The sequence below is a fragment of the Chenopodium album genome, chromosome 6, assembly GCF_948465745.1.
Source record: "Chenopodium album chromosome 6, dcCheAlbu1.1, whole genome shotgun sequence".
NCBI classification, from domain to species: domain Eukaryota; kingdom Viridiplantae; phylum Streptophyta; class Magnoliopsida; order Caryophyllales; family Amaranthaceae; genus Chenopodium; species Chenopodium album.
Genome location: NC_137839.1, coordinates 43,952,343 through 43,970,507, shown reverse-complemented (window position 1 = coordinate 43,970,507; position 18,165 = coordinate 43,952,343).

Sequence of the window (18,165 nt, the reverse complement as noted above, 5' to 3'; positions counted from 1 at the left end):
ATTTTTCTTTAATTCATCCAAATTGAGCATAGTTTCTCCAATAATTAATGGCATTGGATTTCTCGTCCCTTATTCAATTTATTCCATGACAGACACTAAAATTGCTTGACCCTCACGATTATTTCCATTGGTGAGGAGATATTGGCTAAACATGCAAGAGTAAAGCTCTCCTCTTATAAACATGAAAAGACTCAGAATATGGTCTATCAAAGTAGTGGCGTGCAAATTCTTTCAGATTTAATACAGTTCCATCTAATAATATTTTTTAGATCCCTGTCCTTAAGATTAAAGAAACGCTCAAAATCCTTTTAATAATATTCGCTTATATTAGGAATTAACGCAAGATCCATGGAAGGAAAGCCTAGAATAGAACCAGATTCTTACGGTAAATGACTAATTTCATCATAGCCTAATCTTAAGCAATGTGTGTCTGGATCCCAATATTCTAAGGCGCTATGAATATAAAATAAATCTATGTATACCCCCTTAATACCATAAATACCTCTCAAATGAAATAAATCAAGCTCTTTTCTCTCCCTAACAGTCAAAGATCGACACCACTCACGAGTAAAATCACTAAAATTTTTAGAAATGATTGCTTAAAGAGAATTAAAGCTATAACTATTATTTTAATATGTTCGAAATATACAAAACTCTGTAGATTTGGGGGCTATTTATGCATAAAACTGGTAAAGTTTGTTTCCTGAAAAGATTCGGAGAAAAAGTGTAACGCCAGACGACAGGAACAGCGTGTGGCGACGAGGCCTGTCGCCTGGCGACAAGGTCAGCGTTTGGCGACGACGTCAGTGTTTGGCGATAGAGAGTCGGTTCGACGACAACTTCTTCGGGCTATGAAAATCGTATGTTTTCGATTACAACTCAATTTTGTACATTGACTTTACGTTTTTTAACCCCTTTCAAACACTTTTCAATTAATTCAAGCTTAATTAATTTGAGGCTTATGTTATTCAAAAAAAAAAATTTCATTTTTTCTTTTACGGGGAGAAAGTCGGATACCCTCCATTAATAATAAATCTGACGAAAATTTTTTGCCTAAAAATTAGTCACAATTTTTTAACACTCACATGCACATAAAACGAAAAATAAAATGCAACGATAAAATAAATATAATAATTTTGTATATACAATGTGTCTATTGTAGAAGTTGTATAATACAAGTTAGCAAAGTCCTACAAGTCAAATAAAATAAATAAAGGTACAACTACGGTGCCGGAGTATGCAAATTGGGAGGAACTCCCAAAGTGTCAAATAAAAAGGTAGATCGTGGAGTATGTCCCTCACTAGCTCCAAGATCGCCGATAGTCGGAATCGACAAAGTAGGGCCAGCCCATCCAGGCTCACCCTGATGCTAAATAGCCAATGCCTGAGGCTGCAGCGGCTATTACGACGTCGAGCGAACCTTATACGTCCCACCACCCCTTGAAAGAGTCGATGGCACGCCTCCTTGGCCTGTTGGCCTAACGTATGCACCCTCAGACGAAGAGCCTGAACACTCCGGTCTCTCAGCTGGAGCCGTCTCCAATCGGCCACCCTCACACCTAGAAGAGGTATGACGACGCCTCGAGTCGGACCCGGATCTCTCTCTCCTACCCTCAGGTCTTTCCTGAGTGTGCGGAGGAGAATAGGCTATCCCTGCAAAAAAAAAAAAAAAAAAAAAAAAAAAAAAAAAAAAAAAAAAAAAAAAAAAACATGTCAGATGCTAAATGAGTAAATAAAAACAACAGATAAGAATAAGATAAATACCTCTACATTGTCGTCACGGCGACAAGAGGCTGGATCCCTTAATCTCACCAGCTGGTAATGAAAGGCGTCCAAACCCCTCGCCATCCTCGTTACCACCTCGTGAGAGAATTGTCAAGAGACAAGTTATTTAGTAACAATCAAAGATATATGTGCAAGTAAAAGAGCAAATAAATGAATCACCCAAGTCTGGTGTCGACGTATCGACTGCTTAATAAAGCGGTGATCCGGAGGAGCTAGAGGAATCATCTCCTCAACGGGGCCATACATCTTCTGATAGGTGATGGATACGGGAGGACTAACGAAATTTGCGTGCGCATCATACAAAATAAACTAAGTAATCAATACCTACTTGGGGGCTATACAAGAGACAAATGTAGAAAATGAAGAATACCTCCTCCACTCCCTCTAGCAAGGACGAAAGTGGAGCAAAGAGCGGCAGCAATGCCTCTGTGTAGCATAGCTCCGGACGAGCGTGATTCCGCTAAGGTGTGCCCTTTGGCGACCTACTCACCAAGGTCCTCAATATCGCCTTATCGAACATATGCCGAGGAGGGCGAGCAGGAACAATAAAAGCCTCAGAGGAGTGCTGAATAGCCACTCTCTCGCATAGATACATTGTAACATCATACGTCCATGGAAATGCGGACGTTGAGCGGTATACTGCGCAGCAAGCGCATGGAGGTTGAAATCAGCCCACGGCCGAAACGCTATAGGTGGCTCCTACAAAATGCATACTCATGAGATAAAGTCCTATTAAAGGTATTAAAAATCAAGTATCTGAGGAACATACCGAGAGGATCAACTCTCAAACGCGCCTAGTAGTGGCATCCTCATAGTGACGGCCTCCCCTACCGGCAGCAACTGGGAGCTCGCGAGGTGAAGGTCTCGCTGGCGTAAGAGATGGAAAGTACTCGTAGAACCAGATCTATGAAGATAAAGAAATGTCAATGAATACCAATATAGATTAAGATCTAACTTTAAAAAAAATAAAGTGTACCTCTACGACTCTTCAAAAGCTGAAATGCGCGATGTCTCCCTCGAAGGAGCTATGACGACTAACGAGTCGCAGTTTGACTAGGAAAACCATGTAGACAAAGCTAGCCCAATCATACGACTCGACCGTCGGAAGGTCGCGAAGAGCCGGAAGGTAGTAGAGAAGCACTCGACTACCCCTGTCAGGAGAAAAGGTCCCTTACAACAAGATAAGAGCGAAAATTCGCACCCGCTGCTCTATGGTGGTCGCACTGTCCTGACCCGTAAGCATGGTCCAGCGAATGCACTTAGAGCTAAGCTGCGTCGGCTCAGCCTCACCACGAGCCCAAATGATGATAGGGCCCAAAAACTCCAGTACCTCTAGAGAAAAGACAAATATCTCGCTATCAAAAGGAAGCGGGACCGAAGTAAACTCCAATCCCGTGATGAGACTAAAGTCAGTAGGGGTAACGGTCATCTCACCCTAAGGAAAATGGAAGGTGTTGGTGGTGTCCCTAAAGGACTCCACTAAAGCTCGAACTACATAGTGGCTATGTCCGAAAGGGTACATAGCCCGGGTGGCTCGCAGCAAAGGAGTTAAGCCACAAGACTCCCACAAGATGCGCAGACAATTATTGTAACGGAAGTAAGTATTGTACAAAAAGTCGATGGTCGTGTTGCTTGAACCATGGCTACGAACTCTCCAATTGTGAATCCCTCGTTGAACGCGCTCTGAAAAATGTGGGACTTGGGTGCGAAATACAGAGTGCGCTAGTTCCACTCCGGAAACCTCCCTAGAGAAGAAGAGGTCCCTACGCTGGCGTCAACGGGATCATCCTCCTTATGAGCCTCCCTAGAACGAGAACCGGAACCTCGTTGTCTAGCAATGCTATATTATGCAAAATACCTGAAAATTAAGGTTTTATAGAATCTAAGGTTTGCCTAGCCGCATGATACTATGTTCGCAAAAAATAGAGTACGTAGTACTAAAATAGAGCAGAATTTCAATCCAAGCATAAATTGCAATTTTCAACAATCAAACAATTTCTTGCAATACTATGACAAATATTGTTACAAAATTGACAAGAATGGCTAGCAAAAACACGAGAAACAAGTCACATTGTTCTCATAAACTCAAGTGGTTCAACAATGGCAATTTGCTCATTTCTTCACCAAATTGAGTAAAACAAGTCTCAAAATGCTCTAAACATGATGTGTACATAATCAAGCAATTTTAAGACATAAAATTCAACAAACAAATCAAATTAAGCATATTGGGGTTTGATTTTTTTGAAAACCTGCGCATGAATTTGTTCAAATTCAGCAAAAACAAAGATAAGTTTGAGAAAAACGTACATAGATTGGGAAACTAGATGAAATAAGCTTTGATATGCAAGAAGTTTGAGCAAATTTGGTGGACAAACGAGCAAGAATGATCGAATGAAAGACTTCGAGCAAATGCGAGCAATAGAACAACAGTCACGACAAATGAAGAAGAAGGGGTTTTATTTCGGAAAACCCGACATCAGCGCCAGACGAAAAGCTCGTCGCCAGGTGCTAACCTTCGTTGCCTGGTGGTAGAGCTAAATCCTTAAGACAACGTGTTTCGGCGTGCGCTGGTACGGCTTCAGGATTTGTGGCCATCATAAATGACTATGCGGACCTTGTACAACAATTTCGGGTTCCTTGTACGCTAGCTAGCCCCTAAGAGCAATTTGACATGATTAAGTAATCGACTCGATTACAATCACAGTAGATGATCATCCTGATAAAAGATCGTCTCACTTAGCTTAAAGTGCCTAAACATTATCTCATCGCAAGCACCGACGTAATGGTTCACAGGCAGCAAAATACGCTGACGTACTGGCACTGCGGTAATTTCAGCAAATATCACAACAGGAAAGTTCAAGCGAGCTTTGAGGATCAACAAGCGTTGGTGTTCGGTAAATTTCTTCAAAATATTATCATAACAACATAAGATGGCTGCAAGCAGAGTTATCTTAGATGACGTTCCCTAGCTTGCGGAAGGTTGTCAGAAAACTGAGGATGGCTTCAAGCGGAGTTATCTTTGGCCGCGTTCCCTAGGATGTAGAAGGTTGTCCGAAAATAGGAGATGATTTTAAGCAAAGTTATCTCCGATCGTGTTCCCTAGGATGTGGAAAATGGTAATAAAAGCAGCGTAAATTGAAGGCAGCTGCAAGCGTGGTAGTTTTCTAGCGGTATCCCCTAGCTTGAGGAAGATCGTCAAAAAAGTCGGTTACTCAAGAGTCGTGTGCCCGACGGTGCAAGATACGCGTTTCTTAACTCTTTTATCTGTTTTAACTAACGTTAGTTTGCAGGTATCGGCGTTACAAGAATGATTTAGGATCGCAGAACGTTTTCAGTCATTCTCCGTCCCTATCGCTACTTTGACTTTTGTTTTTGAAACTTGCGTTTCACCAAACTCAGTCAAAGTGGGTGCTTCTATAGAAACCCAAATGCGTCTCCCCAAAACAAAACCCAGTGATGAATACCTTTCACATCATTTGATTATCGTACAAAGTGAAAGTGTGAAAAGTCTAGTGATGAGGATGTTTTTATTAAAATATTTCCCTTTCCGTTTTCAAAAATATTTCTTTTTTTACCCTATTTATGAAAAATAGCCATTCCAATTTCATTTGGTCCATGATAAGAGTCCAATAACAGTGTAGTTGGATTGGGCTCAAAAAGAGCTTTGCAATGATATATTATAAGCCCAATTCCGATGAATAATGAGGAAGTTATGGATTAAATTAAATGTGGCCCAATGATCTAGAGGAGGACCTATTAATTATTATTCCTAAAGTATTAAGGATTGATTTTAATCTTCTAGAAGGTTCTTTTTAATTCTAATAAGATAAGGATTGATAATTACATTTTAAAGATGTTTTATTTTGAATAAAATATTGTATTTATCACAAATCTGATTTTAAATCTGCTTAGACGCGGAATTACCAGTTAACCGGGTTAAAAGATGATTCCTCGTACGAAAGCGCATTGTACTTATGAATCAGTGCTAGAAGCATTTTATCTCTCTATTATTTTTCTAAACCTTCCCTCTCACAAAATTCCTCACTCATTAGTTTTAGACACACCTAGCCAAGTTCGAGGTTGCTTTCGCCCTTGACATGAAAGGTTAGATATTTCTGAGGGTTTGGTCCCAAATCTCTATTTAAATTATTTAATTTAATTATTTATTATTTTCCTTGAAGTTACTAATGTTTGTATTTTTGTCATTAGAAAGAGGTACGAGGCATCGAAGTAAGTACTTTATTTGTTTTTTTGATCTTTTGATATAGAAGTCATGCTTAAATAATTTTGTTGATTCCTAGTATCATGTAAGGATATTTATTGTTTTCTAGTATCATGTTTAGGGTAATAACTAAAATTTCTAATATCAAATACTTTTATTATGATGCTTCCTATTTCTTTCCTAATACTATGTTAGTGTCATGTTAGGACTTTGATTTTTAATGTTGAGTGACATGCTAGAGTTTGTTATTAATCTTGTTTGTATCATGCCTAGGATCTTGCTAATAATATTATGCTCTAACATGTTTATGATAATTATGATTATTATTTTTATTATAATTTTTATCATGATGATGATTATTATTATGTTGCTTGATGTTTATTATTGTTATTGCTTGATCACGCCTTTTATGAATGTTTAAAGGGAATTTGTACTTGTAATCACTCTTGATAGGATAATTAATTATCTTGTTTAGGTTAATTTTATTATAATTCAAGTGATCGCCAATAATAGTTATGTTTGTGCATTAATATTCAACCAACATAGATTAAACATGCTTAGGGTTAACCTATTGATTACATGTTAGTCAGAAAGCGCACATAAATATGAGAAGAATAAAGTGTATTGGAGTTAATGATCTCCTAGATCGTTAAGGGGTGTAACCTTCACTCTGTGAACGGTTTACAAGTTCTTAAAAGTTGTTGGCGACTCTTTTACTCTAACTTCATTCCCTTTGGATACCACCATGCTTAAGTGCATGATCACAGTGAGGATCAAGTGTGGGATGACTTGAAATATCCCGTGTATCAAGGAAATAAATCCAAGACTCATTCTGCAAAGTTCCCTAAGAATAAAGAATCTTTTAGTAATATTTAAGGACGTCGAAACTATCCTTGATTCGCTAAGTATTTCAGACAAGTAGCTATTAAGGCAAGAAAAATATTTTCTAGTCTTAGTGCGCTAAAGAATCTGTATTGATCCTTTGCAAATGTAGAACGCTTTTACAAGTAAAGGTGTTCTGGGTGATGTCATGTCATGAGAAGAAATCGGTTTAAAAAAGGAGTAAAGGGGATGATTGGCGAGGGGTGAACTAGGTCGTTTAAACTAATCCTCCCTCGGTCAAACGAAATTTATAAACCCTTAACCAACCTAAATACAAGTATAGAGGCAAGTCAAGGGTCAAACCTAAAGGAAGGGTAATGTTCAAATGCTTTCGATTTGGGCGCCTAAGCTAGGTCGAAACCAAAGGTAAAGGAAAAACTAACAACTAACAAACTACAGACCAAGGAAATAAAACACTTGGAAGGGGGATCAACAAGTAATCATGACAATTGTTACAACTTGGGACAAACATGCCAATCAAAGGTTGTGAAGACTAATGATAAGAGCAAATGAGCTATCAATTGGAATCAAAGAGCTATCTCCTAATCGTTAAGCTAGATGTCTCTACGAATAACAAACTAAGAGAATCATAATCCAAACCAGCCGATAATTGTAATTCCTAAATAAATTGTTCATTTCAGTAGGAATTACAATGCAATCTAACATAATTGTCAAGGCCAAATCAAATTACACACATGCACAATTTCCATTAATCACTTTAATCTCAATAATCAATAAACACAACTCCCAAATTAATCACAATTAATCAATCATACAAGTTTCACCCAATTCCTAGCCAAAGAACTACTTATGAATTATCATTACACTAATTAAGAATCAAACATCAAAATCAAGCCAAACAAACATGAAATTAAACAAAAAAATAAGATGAGATAGAGTTAGAAATGATCATTGATAATGGAGATGATTTTCAACACAATTGTCACCATTGAATCTTCAATCTCTCCATCACCATTGAAATTCCTCACTTTCTCTCTTTAAAATATACTCTTGACCAAACCCTAAGACTAGATAGAGAAGCTCTCAACTAAGCTAAAATTATGATCAAAATTATGTCTTAAACTCTTCTAAAAATCGGTTAGAGAAAAGTATTTATAGAGGCGCGGAAAAGGAAATCGATCGAAGCAAGAAACAGGGAGGAGCGCCCGTGCGGGCAGAGGCGCGCACCCGCGCCCGAGGGTGGCCTGCCCGCGCTGCTGGCTTGCGCGCCCTCTCCAATTTGGGTTACTTCCGTCTTCTTTGCCGCTTTGTGCGCTCTATAATGAACCCACAAATAAGCTCACTAAACACTTCACTCTCATCCTCATAATCATCGAAAGTAAGCTCTACCTCCTCAACCCTCTCATATTGATCCTCATCTATATGAAAATCATTTAAGCTCAAGGCCTCACCCTTAAAGCAACCAAGGTTATCATGCATAGGAGATGGGGTGGAAGATGATTGGTTTTCAATATAAAGGAATGGGGGAATGAAATCACCATCAAGGGAGGTGGGTGGGGGAATTGACTCACCAATTTGTTTTTCAACACTTAAAACCTCTTTGTCCTCATCACCCTCAAACATCCAATCTCCCATGGAAATTACATCATCCTCCTCATCATCTCTCTCTTTCCTCTGAACTTCTTAACACTTCAAAAATTGCAATGACCCATCCTTCATAACTTGAACTACCATTTCCTTAACATTAAGAGAAGCCAAAAATTTTAGTTTCTATTCAACTCAATCTAAAGGCTCAATGGAACGAAATTCAAATTGGGAAGGAGGTTCAAAATGAAAACTCTCTTTAGGAACATCCATCTCTACACCCTTTTCCTCACTCATAGGATCCCTAACATACTCCTCACATGCTTTGGAACAACAATAGAGGCAAGTTAAGGGTCGAACCCAAAGGAACAGTAATGTTAAAATGCTTTTAATTTGGGCGCCTAAGCTAGGTCGAAGCCAAATGTAAAGGTAAAACTAACAACTAACAAATAACGGACCAAGGAAATATAATGCTAGGTGAAAGGAATTGTGTCCTTCGAACAAATGTATTATTCCGATAGGGGGTTCGGAATTCTTAGAAAGCTAATTATTCAGTGAGGTCAAGTGTTCAGAATGCATGGGTGGAGGCCGATTTCGATTAGTAATATTAATGAATAACTAATGTTACAACTTAATCTTGACTGACCCCTTCGGGTCACATCCAAGTAACTAGCAAACCAAAGCGACGAATTAATTCTGAATGAATTAATGAGTCACCCGAGTAATTAATATTTAGATGTCAGAAATTCAAGCTTGGAGCGTTGAAACCGAGCGTCGAAAGTCGAGTAAAAAATGATAAAAAGACGAGACAAGAAACACTAATAAATCGACCAAAATACCCCTAGCATCGGAAAGCCGAGTGCTAGGGGCACGGCAAAGCTAGCAGCTCGCACCAAGTGCGAGGCTTGCAAGCAAGTTGCAGCTAGCAGCCCGCACTTGGTGCGAGGGCTGTCTAGCAGTAGCCCACGGCTACAGCAGCCTGCACGCAAGTGATCACTAGGTGAAAAAATGCATTTGGTAGCGGTTCAAACCCGGTCTAAGGCACCGGTTTGAACCGCTGCCTATGTGAGGGGTGCCAAAACCAAGTTTTTGGCACCGGTTCAAAATCGGTGCCATAGGGTGGAATAGGCACCGGTTAACCGGTGTCAAAAAGGCCCACTAAATTTTTTTCAAAGTTTTTGGCACCGGTTAACCGGTGCCAAAAAACCCCCAAAAATCACTTTTTTTTTTTGTTTTTTTGCTTAAAAATTAAATACACTAAATTAAATAAAAACACAAAATATAAATCAAACACCACAATCAATATAAACGATTCTGTTTAACATATAATCAATAAAATTTTACAGCATAGATCACTAAAAAAATTACTTATAAATCAAAAAAAATTACAACATATAAATAAAAAAAAAACTACAATATAAATCAAAAAAAAAATATTACAACATCACAATCTAAAAATCCCCATATTCTTGATTCTTCATTCTTGGATTATGTATACCTGCGCAAATTAAAACATCAACAATAAATTGATTAAAATGACCAAGCTGCGAAAAAAATAAAAAAAAAACCCAGAACAGATAAAAAAAGAATTAAACCCACAAAATAAATAAAATTAAATTCGATATGAAAAAACCCAGAAAATAAATATAATTAAATTCGATTAAAAAAAACCAAAAAAATAAATCTAACAACATTCGAATAAAACCAGAAAAAAAATTAGAAATCGACATAAAAATTAAAATCGAACAAAAACCCAGAAAACAAAAAAAATTGTAATCGAAAAATAAAAAATCAAAATCTGAAAAAAAAAAATCAAAATCGAAATTGATTAAAAATTTGATTAAAACAAACTTGAAAACAAAAATAAAATAAACCTAGAGATTGAAAAAAAAATGAAAATCGAAAAAACCTTAAAATCACGAAAATAAAACCCCAAAACCGCATGCAACTTGAAAAACAAAATCAAAATCGAAATTGAAATTGAAATCGAAAAACAAAATCAAAATCGAAAACAACACAATCAAATTTAAAATTGAAAAACAAAACCCAGAAAATCACGAAAAACAAAACCCAGAAATTGAAAAAAAAAATCCATAAATTGAAAAACAAAACCCGAAAATTGAAAAAAAAAAATCGAAAAACAAAACCCAGAAATTGAAAAAAAAAATCGAAAAACGAAAATAAAACATCGAAATTACTTGAAAATTGAAAAAAAAACCTGAAAATCACAAAATCAAAACCCCAAAACCGCATGCAACTTGAAAAACAAAATCAAAATCTAAATTGAAATTGAAATCGAAAAACATCAAAGTCGAAAACAACATCAAACCGCGATTTTTGGTCTTCGATTTGTTGTTATCTTCCATTTCTTTTTCGTCTTCAAGTGATAGAAAGGAGGAGGAGTTTCAGAAATACATAGAAATGAAGAAGCAAGATCGATGGTGAATTGGCCTGAGCAAGAAGGAAAGAGGAGGAGAGGAGGAGAGGAGGAGAGGAGAGAGAAAGAGGCGGAGGAGAGGAGAGGAGAGGAGAGAGAGAATAGGGTCATTATTTAGGGTTTGGGGTATATAAATGGGCGGGTTTTTTTTTTTTAATAATTAAAAACCGGTTCAGTTAGGCACCGGTTTGGTTAGGCACCGGTTCAAACCGGTGCCCTTTTTATTTTTTGCACTGGTTTGAGCTGAACCGGTGCCATTTCTCTTTGTTCAAAAACTTGCTCATTTTTAGGCCGGTTTTTGGCACCGGTTTGGCCTAAACCGGTGCCATTAGGGGGGTGCCTATTTGTATTTTTCTACTAGTGGATGGGCCTGCTGGCCATGGGTGACAGAAGCCATGGCACGCAGCCCACTTGGGGTGCCTTGGTGACCAAGTGGGGCTGTCATGTGGTGCAAGTCAAGAGGGGAATAAGGTTGTGTAGGTGGCGGTTTTTGGGAAGTTCTTAGGGAGCAAGTTTGCCCCCCCCCCCCCCCCCCTTCCTCCAAATGGTCCTCGCCTAACCTCTCATGTGAGCCTGACACTTGTTGACTTATTAGCAGCTTGTTTAATTATTATATTTAGATTTAAAATAAAATAAATAAAATCAAAATCTCCCACACGGAAAGATGATGGGAATTTTGGGAGCCTTTGCCTATAAATACCAACCTAAGGATTTTGGAATTCTTAACTTGAGTAAGTGTTGAAAAGGCATCACAGTGTGAAAACCTTTTAACACTAAATACTTGGGTTTTTAGGTTGGGCCTTGCTAACTCCAAGGCATTAGACCGGTTCGGAGCTCGCATTGCGGGTAGACCTTAAAGGAGGTCGCCGTGTGAGCAGGACTTGAAGGCTTTCAAGTAAGAGCTCATATTAGTGAGCAAAGCACGCTACAAAGGTAATAAATACTTAATTAGTCTTGTGTTTTATGTTAATTATGTTTAAGGTTATAATTATTGTGAGTTTTGTTTTTGGGTCAGGTTTCCTTCCGCGGTGGGTCAGACTCACCGAAACCAAACACTAGAATCGGGGATCAACAAGTAATCATGACAATTGCAACAACTTGGGACAAACATGCCAATCAAAGGTTATAAAGACTAATAATAAGAGCAATAAATTGGAATCAATGAGCTATCTCCTAATCGTTAAGCTAGATGTTTCTACGAATAACTAACTAAGAGAATCACAATCCAAACCAATCGATAATTGTAATTCCTAAACCAATTGTTCGTGTCGTTAGCAATTACATTATAATGATCAAAGTAGTCAACGAAATAAATTCAAGACTCATTCTGCAAAGTTACCTAAGAATAAAGAATATTTTAGTAATATTTAAGGACGTCGAAACAATCTTTGATTCGCTAAGTGTTTGAGACAAGTAGCCATTAAGGCAAGAAAATGTATTTTCTATTCGTAGTGCGCTAAAGAATCTAGATTGATCCTTTGCAAATGAAGAAAACTATTACAAGTAAAGGCATTCTAAGTGATGTCATGTCATGAGAAGAAATCGGTTCAAAAAAGAAGTAAAGGGGATGATTAACGAGGGGTGAACTAGGTCGTTGAAACTAATCCTCGTTCCGTCAAACTAAATTTGTAAAAACTTAACCAACCTAAATACAAGTATAGAGGCAAGTCAAGGGTCAAACCCAAAGGAACGGTAATGTTCAAACGCTTTCGATTTGGGCGCCTAAGCTAGGTCGAAGCCAAAGGTAAAGGTAAAACTAACAACTAACAAACAACGGACCAAGGAAATAAAACATCAGAAACGGGGATCAACAAGTAATCATGACAATTGCAACAACTTGGGACAAACATGACAATCAAAGGTTGTGAAGACTAATAATAAGAGCAATCAATTGGAATCAAAGAGCTATCTCCTGATCGTTAAGCTAGATGTCTTTATGAATAACAAACTAAGAGATTCGTAATCCAAAGCAATCAATAATTTTAATTCCTAAATCAATTATTCATGTCATTAGCAATTACAATGCAATCTAGCATAATTCTCAAGGCCTAATCGAATTACACACATGCACAATTTCCATTAATCACTTTAATCTCTACAATCAAACAACACAATTCCCAAATTATTCACAATCAATCAATCATTTAAGTTTCACCCAATTCCTAGCCAAAGAACTACTCAAGAATCATCATTACACTAATTAAGAATCTAACATCAAAATTAAGCCAAACAAACACGAAATTAAATAAAACAATAAGATGAGATAGAGTTAGAAATGCTCAATGATAATGGAGAACATCTTCAACACAATTGTCTCCATTGAATCTTCAATCTCTCAATCACCATTGAAAATCCTCACTTTCTCTCTCTAAAATCTACTCCTAAACTAACCCTAAAACCAGATAAAGAAGCTCTTTACTAAGCTAAAATTATGATCAAAATTATGTCTAAAACTCTCCCAAAAATCAGTAAGAGAAAGGTATTTATAGAGGCGCGGAAAAGGAAATCGATCGAAGCTGGAAATAGGGAGGAGTGCTCGCGCAAGCAGAGGCGCTCTCGCGCCCAAGGGTGACGCGCCAGCACTACTGGCTTGCGCACGCTCTCCGATCTAGGTTTCTTCCGTCTTCTTCGCCGCTTTGTGCGCTAAATATTGAACCCGCGAGCTCCAGATGATGCATGATGGTAAGGGAAGTAGCTAAGAGTTCTCTTGGTGGGTTCAACACCACTTCTTCATGAGAGCATGGCTCGAGAGTGCAAGAGCTAGAACTTAGAGCCTCCACTTCCTTGCATCTTATGAAAGGAATAGTGTCTTTTGAACAATTGTATTATTCTGATAGTGGGATCAGAATTATTAGAAAGCTAATATATTCAGTAAGGTTAAGTGATCATAATCCCTATGTGGAGGCCGCTTCCGATCGGTAATATTAATGTATAATTAATATTAAAGCTTAATCTTGACTGAACCCTTCGGGTCACACCCAAGCAATGAGCGAACCGACACGACGAATTAATTCAGAAAAAATTAATGAGTCGCCCGAGTAATTAATATTTAGGCGTCGGAAATTCGAGTTTGGAGCGTCGAAACCAAGCGTCAGAGAATCTCAAATGTCAAGCCAAAATTTTGGATTTGGCAAGACGGAAAAATGCTTCAAGTAACAAGTAAAATCCTAGCCACGAGAAAGGCTAAAAGAGTGCGCCAAATAGGAGTGTGCCACGTGGCGGCACACATGGCAGCGCGCCATGTTGCAGCCCACGTGGAAGCACCACGTTGGCAGCCACCTAGTGGCAGCCACCAATTGGCAGTGTGCCACGTGGCAGCGCACCAAGGTGGCAGCGTGCCATGTGGCAACGTGCCATGGTTGCAGCGCGCTACGGTGGCGGCACGTGTGGCAAGGGGCCGTGGATCCGGGTGACGGGTCATGGACACGGGCCAAAAGAAAATGGCCCAACCGAACCCAACTTGGGGCTCAAGGTTGGGTGACACATGGTTAATTCACAATGCATGTGAAATGCCTTGGGGACCAAGTGAGAAAGCGGTCCTCACGTAACCATGTGACACTTGTTACTTGATTCTTGGTTTATTTAACTAAGGGTTGAATTCATCAGTCTTTCCATGTGGGATCTTTTTGTGAAAAAGTCCCACATTGAAAGATGAGTGGAATTCACAAGCTATCCTTCCTTATAAATAGCCAAAGCATGGCTTGAGAATTCTTTGCTTGAGTAGGAGTTCAATAGAGCATTGCATTTGCAAAAACTCTTTAACTCATATAATACTCGGGTTTCGGTCAGACCTCGCTAACCTCGAGGTAACGGACCTAAAAGTCGGGTGGATCTCCGTCAGAGGCTCTCGTGTTTTCAGGGCTAAGCTTTCAAGTAAGAGCCCATTCGGTCGGGCGAAGCACGCTCCAAAAGGTAATCGTTTTATCTTAATCTTGTGTTTAATTTAATTATGTTTATGATTTTATTTATTGCGAGTGCGGTCTTGTTTTCGGATTTGTTTCCGGAGTGAGTCGGACTCACCAAACCTCAAAAGCAGTATCAGAGCCTCGCTCGTTTATTTTTAAATCATAATATTTTTCAAGGTATTTTTATGGCTTAATTTTTCTGGTTATAAGTTTCTAATTAGATTAGTGGCTCGATTTATCCATTTTAACCTCGTATTAGAGCTGACTTCAGCTCCCGAACCCAGATGTCGACCAAAAAATAGTGAATTTTGGGTGGAAAAGGAGTTCTGGAAATGGTTTTACCTTTTCAGGACTCAGTTTTTAGCCAAAAAACGAATAGAAATAATTTTTCGAAGGGTTTTTTGTTTTTTTGAAAAATTTTAAGTCTTTCTAACCTTGAAAATTAATTTCATATTCATGGTGGTCATATAATTGGTTCAATACATATTTTATATGCAATGTTAAACCTCTTTAGTTATGATTACTTGGTGGTAATTTGTGTTTGAAAACTTGGTTTTATTTTTCACATAATTGTAAATAAATTGCATTAAGTGTGAAACTTTTGTTTTTGAGGCTTCTAAAGTGCTACAGATTCAATCTTTAATTATGTTAAGTGATTGAAACTTTAAAAGCTACTAAATTCCATGAATTTTATGTTGAACTTTGTTGATTTAATCATTTTTTAGTTGAATAGAATCATAAAGTTTGAAACTTGTGATAGAAATTTGTTTATCTTCGGATTGGAAGATATAATTTTTCAAGGATTCACAAGTACTAAAGTTGGAATCTTTATTTAACTTATGTTCATTTTCCAACTCCCTTTTATTTGGTCAAAAACTCAAGATTAGTTTAAATTAATTGAATTGATAGTGAGTAATTGCCCTCTTATTTTTGTTGCACCAAGTTAAACCAATTTTATTAAAGAATGGTTCTTTGAAATAATTTTGGTTACATGCTCTTGGATGATTTTTTATTTAAGTTAGACTTGTTTAAATTTACAATTTTGCTCATGAAAATTAGTTCTAAAATTAATTTAGAATTAATAAATTTTCACGCGAAATTTGGGATTAAAATCCCGAGGCTATGGCATGCAAATCGAGGCAAAGCCTCCCTTGGCTAGTCGGGCTGCATAGCAGCCACATGTGGCTGCCAAGGGCATGCTCGATGCGTACGGCCATGTGCGTGGGGTGTGCGAGCATTTTAGTGTGTGTATGTGCTTGGTGTTTTGGTGTAAAGGGGCAAGCAGCTGTGGCCTTGTGTCTAGCACCTTGTTACCCGTAGCAGACGCTACTAGGGTATACCTAGCTAGTGCTACGTGGGGTGGTAAAGGCATGTGCGCCAAGCCGTATAGTGCGGGGTTGTTAGAGAACCTTGACTTTCTTATGGCACGTCTATAGTGCGTGAACCACTTGAGTACGATTGGCTTCGTGTTTTCTTATTTTGCCGTTTTAATTATTTTATTAATCTAATTTGGTTTTAATTATTGTAATAAATTTTTGAGGCTAGGCCTTGGTTTTTCAAGAGCGGCATGTCCAAATTTTTTTTTGGCAAATAATTGGGTTTTACCGGCTTAATTAATTTGATTAATTAAGATGGATGCGGAATTTAGTGGGAGCTTCAAATAATAATTGCGCATTTTTACATAATCGGTTAAAACAACTTTGACTAGGTTTAATTAGGCGTGTTAATTGGATTAACCACCTAGATTAGTTACTAGTTATCGCGTGTTTATGCATTGTTACTTGTTTATTTTTGTAATATGCATGGGCCATTCACAAATAGTGAATGGATGAATGGAATGTATATTCTCTCACAAGTTTTATAAAAATGATAACTAGTGGGGCTCGATTAGGATAGAAAATACGGACTACGATACGTGATGTATTTTTGTAAATCTAAATACTGCCTGCGTACCGTTGAGTATTTTTGTACCTTAATATTTAGATTAGTCCTAATCATAGATACTAGTATTGCTATGCATAATTATTGTCAAGTCTTGAAGATGGAGGTTCTTGGAAGACAAAGCCATGAAGTTGCAAAAGAAGACCTTTTGAAGACTTGAAGAATTCAAGGGGTCATGCTAGTTGCCAATATGCATCAAAATGCTTATGCTTTACATATTCATGATTATTTATTTATGAATTATATGTTAGATGCATGTTTAAGTTTTCATTATGTTGCGATGATTAATTAAGCTCACTTAAATCAACCAACATAGAAAACCTAGGTCCCTAATAATATTGAGTAAAACTTGTCTTTCCAAAACAACACTTATCCACCTATTGAGAGTAGTGATGGGCTCATAAGGCATACAGGGTATGCAAGTTGGTATTGGTTGTACTCAACGATATGAGTGATGGAGTCCCAACATGTCGTGGAAAAGTGGATAAATTATTGAGAGAGCATTAGATGCGACGATTTATTCAACCAAGAGTGGTTTGGAGCCATTATCAAAGCGATGCTTACCTTGGGAGATTAAGTGCTAAGACAATCCAAAGCATGCTTAGCTACTCTTTGTTTCCTTGGATCTTGGAATCGACTAATTCTCTCCAAATGGGGACAAATTTAATGCGTGGATAAGACGTATAATAGGATTGAAAATTTGCATGAATACCTTTTATTTTTAAAAATTATTATGTTATTTACTTGATAAATGGTTATACTTTGCACTTATACTTGTAGAATTCCAAATCAAACTGTATTGTTTTCCATAGGTAAAGGAAATCTTTGAGAATGGTTCTCAAAGAAAAGTAAAGCATTTCTAAAATACAATTCTCATAAATGTCTTTTAAGGACGGTTGGACATCATGTATTCAAAATACTAGGTAGTTTTGATAAAACATGAAGTATTGTGTTGCAAACTCAAATTGTCAATATTGACAACCAACATATCTTTTCGCTTAATACGTAGATGAGTAGGACTCATTGATGTAGTAATTCAAGCATGAATTATAGGAAAAGATGGAACTTTTTTTATGGCACATTAGATGCTTAATTATGCCTAACAGAGTATAAAAGTCAAAGACTCTTAAAGAAATGTTTCTTAAAGATTATGAGATAAAGTATGATAAGAAATATAGGAAATAAGGAACAAAGAAAAGGAATTAGATTCCATTTCAAACCATGAGTTCATGTTATTGTAGTTAACTTAGCAACTCATTATCTTCACAAGTATCGGATACTGCTTGAGTGTTACACTTTGAAAGTGACCACAAACTATTGAAGATAAGATTAGTTATCGACTTACAAGCTTATAATGAAGCAAGTGGTGCTACATCAGTTGTAAGGTCGCATGCTTTGTCTAAAGACCTTTAAGCTAAGGTTGGAATAAAAAAATGGTTATTGTGTTC